The sequence below is a fragment of the Equus caballus genome, unplaced genomic scaffold (genome assembly GCF_041296265.1).
Source record: "Equus caballus isolate H_3958 breed thoroughbred unplaced genomic scaffold, TB-T2T haplotype2-0000437, whole genome shotgun sequence".
NCBI lineage: Eukaryota > Metazoa > Chordata > Mammalia > Perissodactyla > Equidae > Equus > Equus caballus.
Window position 1 is genome coordinate 9,550,650 of NW_027222394.1, and position 14,436 is coordinate 9,565,085.

The following is a 14,436-nucleotide window of genomic DNA, read 5'->3' on the forward strand; positions in this document are numbered from 1 at the left end:
TGGCGTAGTTGGCAGGTGATTTTGGCATGACTGGCAGGTGGTTCCAGCAAGCCTGGCAGGTGATTCCAAAGTGTTCACCAACTGGTTGTGGCGTAGCCGGCAGGTGATTTTTGCGTGATCGGCAGGTGGTTCTGGCGAGTTGAGCAGGTGGTTCCGGCGTGCTCGGCTGGTGCTTCCGGGGTCATTGGCACGGGGTTCTGGCATGTCTGAGAGGTGGTTCCTGCATGCCCGGCAAGTGATTCCGGAGTGTTCGCCAAGTGGTTCTGGCATAGTCGGCAGGTGATTTTGGCATGTCCGGCAGGTGGTTCAGGCGAGTTGAGCAGGTGGTTCCAACGTGCTTGGCAGGTGCTTCCGGCGTCTCCGGCACGTGTTTCTGGCACATCTGACAGGTGGTTCCGGCATGCCCGAAAGGTGATTCCGGTGTGTCCGGTCGGTGGTTCCAGCCTGCACGGCATGTGGTTCTGGTACGTCTCAGAGGTGGTTGCGCATGCCCAACAGGTGATTCCGGACTGTCCGCCACATGGTTCTGGCACGTCTGAGAGGTGGTTCCGGCATGCCCGGCAGGTCATCCCAGAGAGTCCTCCTAGTGGTTCTGGCATAACACGCAGGTGATTTTGGCGTGTCTGGCAGGTTGTTCCGTTGTGCTTGGCAGGTGGTTCAGGCTTGGCCGGCAGGTGGTTCCAGACTGTCCAGGACGTGTTTCCAGCTTCTCCGGCAGGTGGTTCTGGTACGTCTGAGAGGTGGTTCCGCCATGGCTGGCAGGTGATTCCGGACCGTCCCCCAGGTGGTTCTGGCATAGCCAGCAGTTGATATTGGCCTGTCCGGCAGGTGGTTCCAGCGAGTCGAACAGGTGGCTCCGGCGTGCTCGGCAGGTGGTTCCGGTCTGTCCGGTAGGTGATTCCGGCGTGTCCGGCACGTGCTTCCGGCACGTCTGAGAGGTGGTTCCGGCATGCGCGACAGGTGGTTTCGGAGTGTCCGCCAGGTGGTTCTGGCGTACCCGGCAGGTGATTTTGGCGTGTCCGGCAGGTGTTTCTGGCGAGTCGAGCAGGTGGCTCCGGCATGCTCGGCAGGTGCTTCCGGCGTCTCCGGCACGTGGTTCTGGTGTGTCTGAGAGCTGGTTCCGGCATGTCCGGCAGATGATTCCGGAGTGTCCGCCAAGTGGTTCTGGCATACCCGGCTGGTGATTTGGGCATGTCAGGTAGGTGGTTCCGGCGAGTCGAGCAGGTGGCTCCGGCGTGCTCGGCAGGTTGTTCAGACGGGTCTGGCAGGTGTTTTCCGTCTGTTCGGGGTGTGGTTCCAGCATCTCATGCACATGGTTCTGGCACGTCTGAGATGTGGTTCCGGCCGGCCCGACAGGTGTTTCCACAGTGTCCGCCAAGTGGTACTGGCGTAGTTGGCAGGTGATTTTGGCATGACCGGCAGGTGGTTCCAGCAAGCCCGGCAGGTGATTCCGAAGTGTTCCCCAACTGGTTGTGGCGTAGCCGGCAGGTGATTTTTGCGTGTCCGGCAGGTGGTTCTGGCGAGTCGAGCAGGTGGTTCCGGCGTGCTCGGCAGGTGCTTCCGGGGTCATGGGCACGTGGTTCTGGCATATCTGAGAGGTGGTTCCGGCATGCCCGGCAGGTGATTCCGGAGTGTTCGCCAAGTGTTTCCGGCGTAGCCGGCAGGTGATTTTGCATGTCCAGCGGTCGTTCCGGCGGGTCGAGCCGGTGGTTCCGGCGTGTCCGGCAGGTGGTTCCGGTCTGTCCGGCAGGTGGTTGTGTGGTGTCCGGCACGAGGTTCAGTCTGAGAGGCTGTGCCGGCATGCCCCTCACGTGATTCCGGCTTGTCCCCGAAGTGGTGCTGGTGTAGCGGGCAGGTGATTTTGGCGTGTCCGGCAGGTGGTTCAGGCGAGTTGAGCAGGTGGTTGCGACGTGCTCGGCAGGTGCTTCCGGCGTCTCCGGCACGTGTTTCTGGCACATCTGACTGGTGGTTCCGGCATGCCCAAAAGTTGATTCCGGTCTGTCCGGTAGGTGGTTCCGGCGTGCACGGCACGTGGTTCTGGTACGTGTCAGAGGTGGTTGCGTATGCCCAACAGGTGATTCCGGACTGTCCGCCACGTGCTTCTGGCACGTCTGAGAGGTGGTTCCAACATGCCCGGCAGGTCATTTCGGAGAGTCGTCCAAGTGGTTCTGGCGTAGCCCGCAGGTGATTTTGGCGTGTCCGGCAGGTGGTTCCGCCGTGCTCGGCAGGTGGTTCAGGCATGGCCGTCACGTGGTTCCAGTCTGTCCAGGACGTGTTTCCAGCTTCTCCTGCAGGTGGTTCTGGTACGTCTGAGAGGTGGTTCCGCCATGGCTGGCAGGTGATCCCGGACTGTCCCCCAGGTGGTTCTGGCATAGCCAGCAGTTGATATTGGCCTGTCCGGCAGGTGGTTCCAGCGAGTCGAACAGGTGGCTCCGGCGTTCTTGGCAGGTGGTTCCGGTCTGTCCGGTATGTGTTTCCGGCGTGTCTGGCACGTGCTTCCGGCACGTCTGAGAGGTGGTTCCGGCATGCGCGGCAGGTGATTCCGTAGTGTCCGCCAGGTGGTTCTGGCATACCCGGCAGGTGATTTTGGCGTGTCCGGCAGGTGTTTCTGGCGAGTCGAGCAGGTGGCTCCGGCATGCTCGGCAGGTGCTTCCGGCGTCTCCGGCACTTGGTTCTGGTGTGTCTGAGAGCTGGTTCCTGCATGTCCGGCAGATGATTCCAGAGTGTCCGCCAAGTGGTTCTGGCATACCCAGCAGGTGATTTTGGCGTGTCAGGGAGGTGGTACCGGTGAGTCGAGCAGGTGGTTCGGGCGTGCTCAGCAGGTGGTTCAGGCGGTTCTGGCAGGTGGTATCCGTCTGTTCGGGGTGTGGTTCCAGCATCTCATGAACACGTTTCTGGCACGTCTGAGATGTGGTTCCAGCCGGCCCGACAGGTGTTTCCGCAGTGTCCGCCAAGCGGTTCTGGCGTAGTTGGCAGGTGATTTTGGCATGACTGGCAGGTGGTTCCAGCAAGCCTGGCAGGTGATTCCAAAGTGTTCACCAACTGGTTGTGGCGTAGCCGGCAGGTGATTTTTGCGTGATCGGCAGGTGGTTCTGGCGAGTCGAGCAGGTGGTTCCGGCGTGCTCGGCTGGTGCTTCCGGGGTCATTGGCACGGGGTTCTGGCATGTCTGAGAGGTGGTTCCTGCATGCCCGGCAAGTGATTCCGGAGTGTTCGCCAAGTGGTTCTGGCATAGTCGGCAGGTGATTTTGGCATGTCCGGCAGGTGGTTCAGGCGAGTTGAGCAGGTGGTTCCAACGTGCTTGGCAGGTGCTTCCGGCGTCTCCGGCACGTGTTTCTGGCACATCTGACAGGTGGTTCCGGCATGCCCGAAAGGTGATTCCGGTGTGTCCGGTCGGTGGTTCCAGCCTGCACGGCATGTGGTTCTGGTACGTCTCAGAGGTGGTTGCGCATGCCCAACAGGTGATTCCGGACTGTCCGCCACATGGTTCTGGCACGTCTGAGAGGTGGTTCCGGCATGCCCGGCAGGTCATCCCAGAGAGTCCTCCAAGTGGTTCTGGCATAACACGCAGGTGATTTTGGCGTGTCTGGCAGGTTGTTCCGTTGTGCTTGGCAGGTGGTTCAGGCTTGGCCGGCAGGTGGTTCCAGACTGTCCAGGACGTGTTTCCAGCTTCTCCGGCAGGTGGTTCTGGTACGTCTGAGAGGTGGTTCCGCCATGGCTGGCAGGTGATTCCGGACCGTCCCCCAGGTGGTTCTGGCATAGCCAGCAGTTGATATTGGCCTGTCCGGCAGGTGGTTCCAGCGAGTCGAACAGGTGTCTCCGGCGTGCTCGGCAGGTGGTTCCGGTCTGTCCGGTAGGTGATTCCGGCGTGTCCGGCACGTGCTTCCGGCACGTCTGAGAGGTGGTTCCGGCATGCGCGACAGGTGGTTTCGGAGTGTCCGCCAGGTGGTTCTGGCGTACCCGGCAGGTGATTTTGGCGTGTCCGGCAGGTGTTTCTGGCGAGTCGAGCAGGTGGCTCCGGCATGCTCGGCAGGTGCTTCCGGCGTCTCCGGCACGTGGTTCTGGTGTGTCTGAGAGCTGGTTCCGGCATGTCCGGCAGATGATTCCGGAGTGTCCGCCAAGTGGTTCTGGCATACCCGGCTGGTGATTTGGGCATGTCAGGTAGGTGGTTCCGGCGAGTCGAGCAGGTGGCTCCGGCGTGCTCGGCAGGTTGTTCAGACGGGTCTGGCAGGTGTTTTCCGTCTGTTCGGGGTGTGGTTCCAGCATCTCATGCACATGGTTCTGGCACGTCTGAGATGTGGTTCCGGCCGGCCCGACAGGTGTTTCCACAGTGTCCGCCAAGTGGTACTGGCGTAGTTGGCAGGTGATTTTGGCATGACCGGCAGGTGGTTCCAGCAAGCCCGGCAGGTGATTCCGAAGTGTTCCCCAACTGGTTGTGGCGTAGCCGGCAGGTGATTTTTGCGTGTCCGGCAGGTGGTTCTGGCGAGTCGAGCAGGTGGTTCCGGCGTGCTCGGCAGGTGCTTCCGGGGTCATTGGCACGTGGTTCTGGCATATCTGAGAGGTGGTTCCGGCATGCCCGGCAGGTGATTCCGGAGTGTTCGCCAAGTGTTTCCGGCGTAGCCGGCAGGTGATTTTGCATGTCCAGCGGTCGTTCCGGCGGGTCGAGCCGGTGGTTCCGGCGTGTCCGGCAGGTGGTTCCGGTCTGTCCGGCAGGTGGTTGTGTGGTGTCCGGCACGAGGTTCAGTCTGAGAGGCTGTGCCGGCATGCCCCTCACGTGATTCCGGCTTGTCCCCGAAGTGGTGCTGGTGTAGCGGGCAGGTGATTTTGGCGTGTCCGGCAGGTGGTTCAGGCGAGTTGAGCAGGTGGTTGCGACGTGCTCGGCAGGTGCTTCCGGCGTCTCCGGCACGTGTTTCTGGCACATCTGACTGGTGGTTCCGGCATGCCCAAAAGTTGATTCCGGTCTGTCCGGTAGGTGGTTCCGGCGTGCACGGCACGTGGTTCTGGTACGTCTCAGATGTGGTTGCGCCTGCCCAACAGGTGATTCCGGACTGTCCGCCACATGGTTCTGGCACGTCTGAGAGGTGGTTCCGGCATGCCCGGCAGGTCATCCCAGAGAGTCCTCCAAGTGGTTCTGGCATAACACGCAGGTGATTTTGGCGTGTCTGGCAGGTTGTTCCGTTGTGCTTGGCAGATGGTTCAGGCTTGGCCGGCAGGTGGTTCCAGACTGTCCAGGACGTGTTTCCAGCTTCTCCGGCAGGTGGTTCTGGTACGTCTGAGAGGTGGTTCCGCCATGGCTGGCAGGTGATTCCGGACCGTCCCCCAGGTGGTTCTGGCATAGCCAGCAGTTGATATTGGCCTGTCCGGCAGGTGGTTCCAGCGAGTCGAACAGGTGGCTCCGGCGTGCTCGGCAGGTGGTTCCGGTCTGTCCGGTAGGTGATTCCGGCGTGTCCGGCACGTGCTTCCGGCACGTCTGAGAGGTGGTTCCGGCATGCGCGACAGGTGGTTTCGGAGTGTCCGCCAGGTGGTTCTGGCGTACCCGGCAGGTGATTTTGGCGTGTCCGGCAGGTGTTTCTGGCGAGTCGAGCAGGTGGCTCCGGCATGCTCGGCAGGTGCTTCCGGCGTCTCCGGCACGTGGTTCTGGTGTGTCTGAGAGCTGGTTCCGGCATGTCCGGCAGATGATTCCGGAGTGTCCGCCAAGTGGTTCTGGCATACCCGGCTGGTGATTTGGGCATGTCAGGTAGGTGGTTCCGGCGAGTCGAGCAGGTGGCTCCGGCGTGCTCGGCAGGTTGTTCAGACGGGTCTGGCAGGTGTTTTCCGTCTGTTCGGGGTGTGGTTCCAGCATCTCATGCACATGGTTCTGGCACGTCTGAGATGTGGTTCCGGCCGGCCCGACAGGTGTTTCCACAGTGTCCGCCAAGTGGTACTGGCGTAGTTGGCAGGTGATTTTGGCATGACCGGCAGGTGGTTCCAGCAAGCCCGGCAGGTGATTCCGAAGTGTTCCCCAACTGGTTGTGGCGTAGCCGGCAGGTGATTTTTGCGTGTCCGGCAGGTGGTTCTGGCGAGTCGAGCAGGTGGTTCCGGCGTGCTCGGCAGGTGCTTCCGGGGTCATTGGCACGTGGTTCTGGCATATCTGAGAGGTGGTTCCGGCATGCCCGGCAGGTGATTCCGGAGTGTTCGCCAAGTGTTTCCGGCGTAGCCGGCAGGTGATTTTGCATGTCCAGCGGTCGTTCCGGCGGGTCGAGCCGGTGGTTCCGGCGTGTCCGGCAGGTGGTTCCGGTCTGTCCGGCAGGTGGTTCTGTGGTGTCCGGCACGAGGTTCAGTCTGAGAGGCTGTGCCGGCATGCCCCTCACGTGATTCCGGCTTGTCCCCGAAGTGGTGCTGGTGTAGCGGGCAGGTGATTTTGGCGTGTCCGGCAGGTGGTTCAGGCGAGTTGAGCAGGTGGTTGCGACGTGCTCGGCAGGTGCTTCCGGCGTCTCCGGCACGTGTTTCTGGCACATCTGACTGGTGGTTCCGGCATGCCCAAAAGTTGATTCCGGTCTGTCCGGTAGGTGGTTCCGGCGTGCACGGCACGTGGTTCTGGTACGTGTCAGAGGTGGTTGCGTATGCCCAACAGGTGATTCCGGACTGTCCGCCACGTGCTTCTGGCACGTCTGAGAGGTGGTTCCAACATGCCCGGCAGGTCATTTCGGAGAGTCGTCCAAGTGGTTCTGGCGTAGCCCGCAGGTGATTTTGGCGTGTCCGGCAGGTGGTTCCGCCGTGCTCGGCAGGTGGTTCAGGCATGGCCGTCACGTGGTTCCAGTCTGTCCAGGACGTGTTTCCAGCTTCTCCTGCAGGTGGTTCTGGTACGTCTGAGAGGTGGTTCCGCCATGGCTGGCAGGTGATCCCGGACTGTCCCCCAGGTGGTTCTGGCATAGCCAGCAGTTGATAATGGCCTGTCCGGCAGGTGGTTCCAGCGAGTCGAACAGGTGGCTCCGGCGTTCTTGGCAGGTGGTTCCGGTCTGTCCGGTATGTGTTTCCGGCGTGTCTGGCACGTGCTTCCGGCACGTCTGAGAGGTGGTTCCGGCATGCGCGGCAGGTGATTCCGTAGTGTCCGCCAGGTGGTTCTGGCATACCCGGCAGGTGATTTTGGCGTGTCCGGCAGGTGTTTCTGGCGAGTCGAGCAGGTGGCTCCGGCATGCTCGGCAGGTGCTTCCGGCGTCTCCGGCACTTGGTTCTGGTGTGTCTGAGAGCTGGTTCCTGCATGTCCGGCAGATGATTCCAGAGTGTCCGCCAAGTGGTTCTGGCATACCCAGCAGGTGATTTTGGCGTGTCAGGGAGGTGGTACCGGTGAGTCGAGCAGGTGGTTCCGGCGTGCTCAGCAGGTGGTTCAGGCGGTTCTGGCAGGTGGTATCCGTCTGTTCGGGGTGTGGTTCCAGCATCTCATGAACACGTTTCTGGCACGTCTGAGATGTGGTTCCAGCCGGCCCGACAGGTGTTTCCGCAGTGTCCGCCAAGCGGTTCTGGCGTAGTTGGCAGGTGATTTTGGCATGACTGGCAGGTGGTTCCAGCAAGCCTGGCAGGTGATTCCAAAGTGTTCACCAACTGGTTGTGGCGTAGCCGGCAGGTGATTTTTGCGTGATCGGCAGGTGGTTCTGGCGAGTCGAGCAGGTGGTTCCGGCGTGCTCGGCTGGTGCTTCCGGGGTCATTGGCACGGGGTTCTGGCATGTCTGAGAGGTGGTTCCTGCATGCCCGGCAAGTGATTCCGGAGTGTTCGCCAAGTGGTTCTGGCATAGTCGGCAGGTGATTTTGGCATGTCCGGCAGGTGGTTCAGGCGAGTTGAGCAGGTGGTTCCAACGTGCTTGGCAGGTGCTTCCGGCGTCTCCGGCACGTGTTTCTGGCACATCTGACAGGTGGTTCCGGCATGCCCGAAAGGTGATTCCGGTGTGTCCGGTCGGTGGTTCCAGCCTGCACGGCATGTGGTTCTGGTACGTCTCAGAGGTGGTTGCGCATGCCCAACAGGTGATTCCGGACTGTCCGCCACATGGTTCTGGCACGTCTGAGAGGTGGTTCCGGCATGCCCGGCAGGTCATCCCAGAGAGTCCTCCAAGTGGTTCTGGCATAACACGCAGGTGATTTTGGCGTGTCTGGCAGGTTGTTCCGTTGTGCTTGGCAGGTGGTTCAGGCTTGGCCGGCAGGTGGTTCCAGACTGTCCAGGACGTGTTTCCAGCTTCTCCGGCAGGTGGTTCTGGTACGTCTGAGAGGTGGTTCCGCCATGGCTGGCAGGTGATTCCGGACCGTCCCCCAGGTGGTTCTGGCATAGCCAGCAGTTGATATTGGCCTGTCCGGCAGGTGGTTCCAGCGAGTCGAACAGGTGGCTCCGGCGTGCTCGGCAGGTGGTTCCGGTCTGTCCGGTAGGTGATTCCGGCGTGTCCGGCACGTGCTTCCGGCACGTCTGAGAGGTGGTTCCGGCATGCGCGACAGGTGGTTTCGGAGTGTCCGCCAGGTGGTTCTGGCGTACCCGGCAGGTGATTTTGGCGTGTCCGGCAGGTGTTTCTGGCGAGTCGAGCAGGTGGCTCCGGCATGCTCGGCAGGTGCTTCCGGCGTCTCCGGCACGTGGTTCTGGTGTGTCTGAGAGCTGGTTCCGGCATGTCCGGCAGATGATTCCGGAGTGTCCGCCAAGTGGTTCTGGCATACCCGGCTGGTGATTTGGGCATGTCAGGTAGGTGGTTCCGGCGAGTCGAGCAGGTGGCTCCGGCGTGCTCGGCAGGTTGTTCAGACGGGTCTGGCAGGTGTTTTCCGTCTGTTCGGGGTGTGGTTCCAGCATCTCATGCACATGGTTCTGGCACGTCTGAGATGTGGTTCCGGCCGGCCCGACAGGTGTTTCCACAGTGTCCGCCAAGTGGTACTGGCGTAGTTGGCAGGTGATTTTGGCATGACCGGCAGGTGGTTCCAGCAAGCCCGGCAGGTGATTCCGAAGTGTTCCCCAACTGGTTGTGGCGTAGCCGGCAGGTGATTTTTGCGTGTCCGGCAGGTGGTTCTGGCGAGTCGAGCAGGTGGTTCCGGCGTGCTCGGCAGGTGCTTCCGGGGTCATTGGCACGTGGTTCTGGCATATCTGAGAGGTGGTTCCGGCATGCCCGGCAGGTGATTCCGGAGTGTTCGCCAAGTGTTTCCGGCGTAGCCGGCAGGTGATTTTGCATGTCCAGCGGTCGTTCCGGCGGGTCGAGCCGGTGGTTCCGGCGTGTCCGGCAGGTGGTTCCGGTCTGTCCGGCAGGAGGTTGTGTGGTGTCCGGCACGAGGTTCAGTCTGAGAGGCTGTGCCGGCATGCCCCTCACGTGATTCCGGCTTGTCCCCGAAGTGGTGCTGGTGTAGCGGGCAGGTGATTTTGGCGTGTCCGGCAGGTGGTTCAGGCGAGTTGAGCAGGTGGTTGCGACGTGCTCGGCAGGTGCTTCCGGCGTCTCCGGCACGTGTTTCTGGCACATCTGACTGGTGGTTCCGGCATGCCCAAAAGTTGATTCCGGTCTGTCCGGTAGGTGGTTCCGGCGTGCACGGCACGTGGTTCTGGTACGTCTCAGATGTGGTTGCGCCTGCCCAACAGGTGATTCCGGACTGTCCGCCACATGGTTCTGGCACGTCTGAGAGGTGGTTCCGGCATGCCCGGCAGGTCATCCCAGAGAGTCCTCCAAGTGGTTCTGGCATAACACGCAGGTGATTTTGGCGTGTCTGGCAGGTTGTTCCGTTGTGCTTGGCAGATGGTTCAGGCTTGGCCGGCAGGTGGTTCCAGACTGTCCAGGACGTGTTTCCAGCTTCTCCGGCAGGTGGTTCTGGTACGTCTGAGAGGTGGTTCCGCCATGGCTGGCAGGTGATTCCGGACCGTCCCCCAGGTGGTTCTGGCATAGCCAGCAGTTGATATTGGCCTGTCCGGCAGGTGGTTCCAGCGAGTCGAACAGGTGGCTCCGGCGTGCTCGGCAGGTGGTTCCGGTCTGTCCGGTAGGTGATTCCGGCGTGTCCGGCACGTGCTTCCGGCACGTCTGAGAGGTGGTTCTGGCATGCGCGACAGGTGGTTTCGGAGTGTCCGCCAGGTGGTTCTGGCGTACCCGGCAGGTGATTTTGGCGTGTCCGGCAGGTGTTTCTGGCGAGTCGAGCAGGTGGCTCCGGCATGCTCGGCAGGTGCTTCCGGCGTCTCCGGCACGTGGTTCTGGTGTGTCTGAGAGCTGGTTCCGGCATGTCCGGCAGATGATTCCGGAGTGTCCGCCAAGTGGTTCTGGCATACCCGGCTGGTGATTTGGGCATGTCAGGTAGGTGGTTCCGGCGAGTCGAGCAGGTGGCTCCGGCGTGCTCGGCAGGTTGTTCAGACGGGTCTGGCAGGTGTTTTCCGTCTGTTCGGGGTGTGGTTCCAGCATCTCATGCACATGGTTCTGGCACGTCTGAGATGTGGTTCCGGCCGGCCCGACAGGTGTTTCCACAGTGTCCGCCAAGTGGTACTGGCGTAGTTGGCAGGTGATTTTGGCATGACCGGCAGGTGGTTCCAGCAAGCCCGGCAGGTGATTCCGAAGTGTTCCCCAACTGGTTGTGGCGTAGCCGGCAGGTGATTTTTGCGTGTCCGGCAGGTGGTTCTGGCGAGTCGAGCAGGTGGTTCCGGCGTGCTCGGCAGGTGCTTCCGGGGTCATTGGCACGTGGTTCTGGCATATCTGAGAGGTGGTTCCGGCATGCCCGGCAGGTGATTCCGGAGTGTTCGCCAAGTGTTTCCGGCGTAGCCGGCAGGTGATTTTGCATGTCCAGCGGTCGTTCCGGCGGGTCGAGCCGGTGGTTCCGGCGTGTCCGGCAGGTGGTTCCGGTCTGTCCGGCAGGTGGTTCTGTGGTGTCCGGCACGAGGATCAGTCTGAGAGGCTGTGCCGGCATGCCCCTCACGTGATTCCGGCTTGTCCCCGAAGTGGTGCTGGTGTAGCGGGCAGGTGATTTTGGCGTGTCCGGCAGGTGGTTCAGGCGAGTTGAGCAGGTGGTTGCGACGTGCTCGGCAGGTGCTTCCGGCGTCTCCGGCACGTGTTTCTGGCACATCTGACTGGTGGTTCCGGCATGCCCAAAAGTTGATTCCGGTCTGTCCGGTAGGTGGTTCCGGCGTGCACGGCACGTGGTTCTGGTACGTCTCAGATGTGGTTGCGCATGCCCAACAGGTGATTCCGGACTGTCCGCCACATGGTTCTGGCACGTCTGAGAGGTGGTTCCGGCATGCCCGGCAGGTCATCCCAGAGAGTCCTCCAAGTGGTTCTGGCATAACACGCAGGTGATTTTGGCGTGTCTGGCAGGTTGTTCCGTTGTGCTTGGCAGGTGGTTCAGGCTTGGCCGGCAGGTGGTTCCAGACTGTCCAGGACGTGTTTCCAGCTTCTCCGGCAGGTGGTTCTGGTACGTCTGAGAGGTGGTTCCGCCATGGCTGGCAGGTGATTCCGGACCGTCCCCCAGGTGGTTCTGGCATAGCCAGCAGTTGATATTGGCCTGTCCGGCAGGTGGTTCCAGCGAGTCGAACAGGTGGCTCCGGCGTGCTCGGCAGGTGGTTCCGGTCTGTCCGGTAGGTGATTCCAGGGTGTCCGGCACATGCTTCCGGCACGTCTGAGAGGTGGTTCCGGCATGCGCGACAGGTGGTTTCGGAGTGTCCGCCAGGTGGTTCTGGCGTACCCGGCAGGTGATTTTGGCGTGTCCGGCAGGTGTTTCTGGCGAGTCGAGCAGGTGGCTCCGGCATGCTCGGCAGGTGCTTCCGGCGTCTCCGGCACGTGGTTCTGGTGTGTCTGAGAGCTGGTTCCGGCATGTCCGGCAGATGATTCCGGAGTGTCCGCCAAGTGGTTCTGGCATACCCGGCTGGTGATTTGGGCATGTCAGGTAGGTGGTTCCGGCGAGTCGAGCAGGTGGCTCCGGCGTGCTCGGCAGGTTGTTCAGACGGGTCTGGCAGGTGTTTTCCGTCTGTTCGGGGTGTGGTTCCAGCATCTCATGCACATGGTTCTGGCACGTCTGAGATGTGGTTCCGGCCGGCCCGACAGGTGTTTCCACAGTGTCCGCCAAGTGGTACTGGCGAAGTTGGCAGGTGATTTTGGCATGACCGGCAGGTGGTTCCAGCAAGCCCGGCAGGTGATTCCGAAGTGTTCCCCAACTGGTTGTGGCGTAGCCGGCAGGTGATTTTTGCGTGTCCGGCAGGTGGTTCTGGCGAGTCGAGCAGGTGGTTCCGGCGTGCTCGGCAGGTGCTTCCGGGGTCATTGGCACGTGGTTCTGGCATATCTGAGAGGTGGTTCCTGCATGCCCGCAGGTGATTCCGGAGTGTTCGCCAAGTGTTTCCGGCGTAGCCGGCAGGTGATTTTGCATGTCCAGCGGTCGTTCCGGCGGGTCGAGCCGGTGGTTCCGGCGTGTCCGGCAGGTGGTTCCGGTCTGTCCGGCAGGTGGTTCTGTGGTGTCCGGCACGAGGTTCAGTCTGAGAGGCTGTGCCGGCATGCCCCTCACGTGATTCCGGCTTGTCCCCGAAGTGGTGCTGGTGTAGCGGGCAGGTGATTTTGGCGTGTCCGGCAGGTGGTTCAGGCGAGTTGAGCAGGTGGTTGCGACGTGCTCGGCAGGTGCTTCCGGCGTCTCCGGCACGTGTTTCTGGCACATCTGACTGGTGGTTCCGGTATGCCCAAAAGTTGATTCCGGTCTGTCCGGTAGGTGGTTCCGGCGTGCACGGCACGTGGTTCTGGTACGTCTCAGAGGTGGTTGCGTATGCAGAACAGGTGATTCCGGACTGTCCGCCACGTGCTTCTGGCACGTCTGAGAGGTGGTTCCAACATGCCCGGCAGGTCATTTCGGAGAGTCGTCCAAGTGGTTCTGGCGTAGCTCACGGGTGATTTTGGCGTGTCCGGCAGGTGGTTCCGCCGTGCTCGGCAGGTGGTTCAGGTATGGACGTCACGTGGTTCCAGTCTGTCCAGGACGTGTTTCCAGCTTCTCCGGCAGGTGGTTCTGGTACGTCTGAGAGGTGGTTCCGCCATGGCTGGCATGTGATCCCGGACTGTCCCCCAGGTGGTTCTGGCATAGCCAGCAGTTGATATTGGCCTGTCCGGCAGGTGGTTCCAGCGAGTCGAACAGTTGGCTCTGGCGTTCTTGGCAGGTGGTTCCGGTCTGTCCGGTAGGTGTTTCCGGCGTGTCTGGCACCTACTTCCGGCACGTCTGAGAGGTGGTTCTGGCATGCGCGGCAGGTGATTCCGTAGTGTCCGCCATGTGGTTCTGGCATACCCGGCAGGTGATTTTGGCGTGTCCGGCAGGTGGTTCAGGCGAGTTGAGCAGGTGGTTGCGACGTGCTTGGCAGGTGCTTCCGGCGTCTCCGGCACGTGTTTCTGGCACATCTGACAGGTGGTTCCGGCATGCCCGAAAGGTGATTCCGGTCTGTCCGGTATTTGGTTCCAGCCTGCACGGCATGTGGTTCTGGTACGTCTCAGACGTGGTTGCGTATGCCCAACAGGTGATTCCGGACTGTCCGCCACATGGTTCTGGCACGTCTGAGAGGTGGTTCCGGCATGCCCGGCAGGTCATCCCAGAGAGTCCTCCAAGTGGTTCTGGCATAACACGCAGGTGATTTTGGCGTGTCCGGCAGGTGGTTCCGCCGTGCTCGGCAGGTGGTTCAGGCATGGCCGTCACGTGGTTCCAGTCTGTCCAGGACGTGTTTCCAGCTTCTCCGGCAGGTGGTTCTGGTACGTCTGAGAGGTGGTTCCGCCATGGCTGGCAGGTGATCCCGGACTGTCCCCCAGGTGGTTCTGGCATAGCCAGCAGTTGATATTGGCCTGTCCGGCAGGTGGTTCCAGCGAGTCGAACAGGTGGCTCCGGCGTTCTTGGCAGGTGGTTCCGGTCTGCCCGGTAGGTGTTTCCGGCGTGTCCGGCACGTGCTTCCGGCACGTCTGAGAGGTGATTCCGGCATGCGCGACAGGTGATTCCGTAGTGTCCGCCAGGTGGTTCTGGCATACCCCGCAGGTGATTTTGGCGTGTCCGGCAGGTGTTTCTGGCGAGTCGAGCAGGTGGCTCCGGCATGCTCGGCAGGTGCTTCCGGCGTCTCCGGCACTTGGTTCTGGTGTGTCTGAGAGCTGGTTCCGGCATGTCCGGCAGATGATTCCGGAGTGTCCGCCAAGTGGTTCTGGCATACCCAGCAGGTGATTTTGGCGTGTCAGGGAGGTGGTACCGGTGAGTCGAGCAGGTGGTTCCGGCGTGCTCAGCAGGTGGTTCAGGAGGTTCTGGCAGGTGGTATCCGTCTGTTCGGGGTGTGGTTCCATCATCTCATGAACACGTTTCTGGCACGTCTGAGATGTGGTTCCAGCCGGCCCGACAGGTGTTTCCGCAGTGTCCGCCAAGCGGTTCTGGCGTAGTTGGCAGGTGATTTTGGCATGACTGGCAGGTGGTTCCAGCAAGCCTGGCAGGTGATTCCAAAGTGTTCACCAACTGGTTGTGGCGTAGCCGGC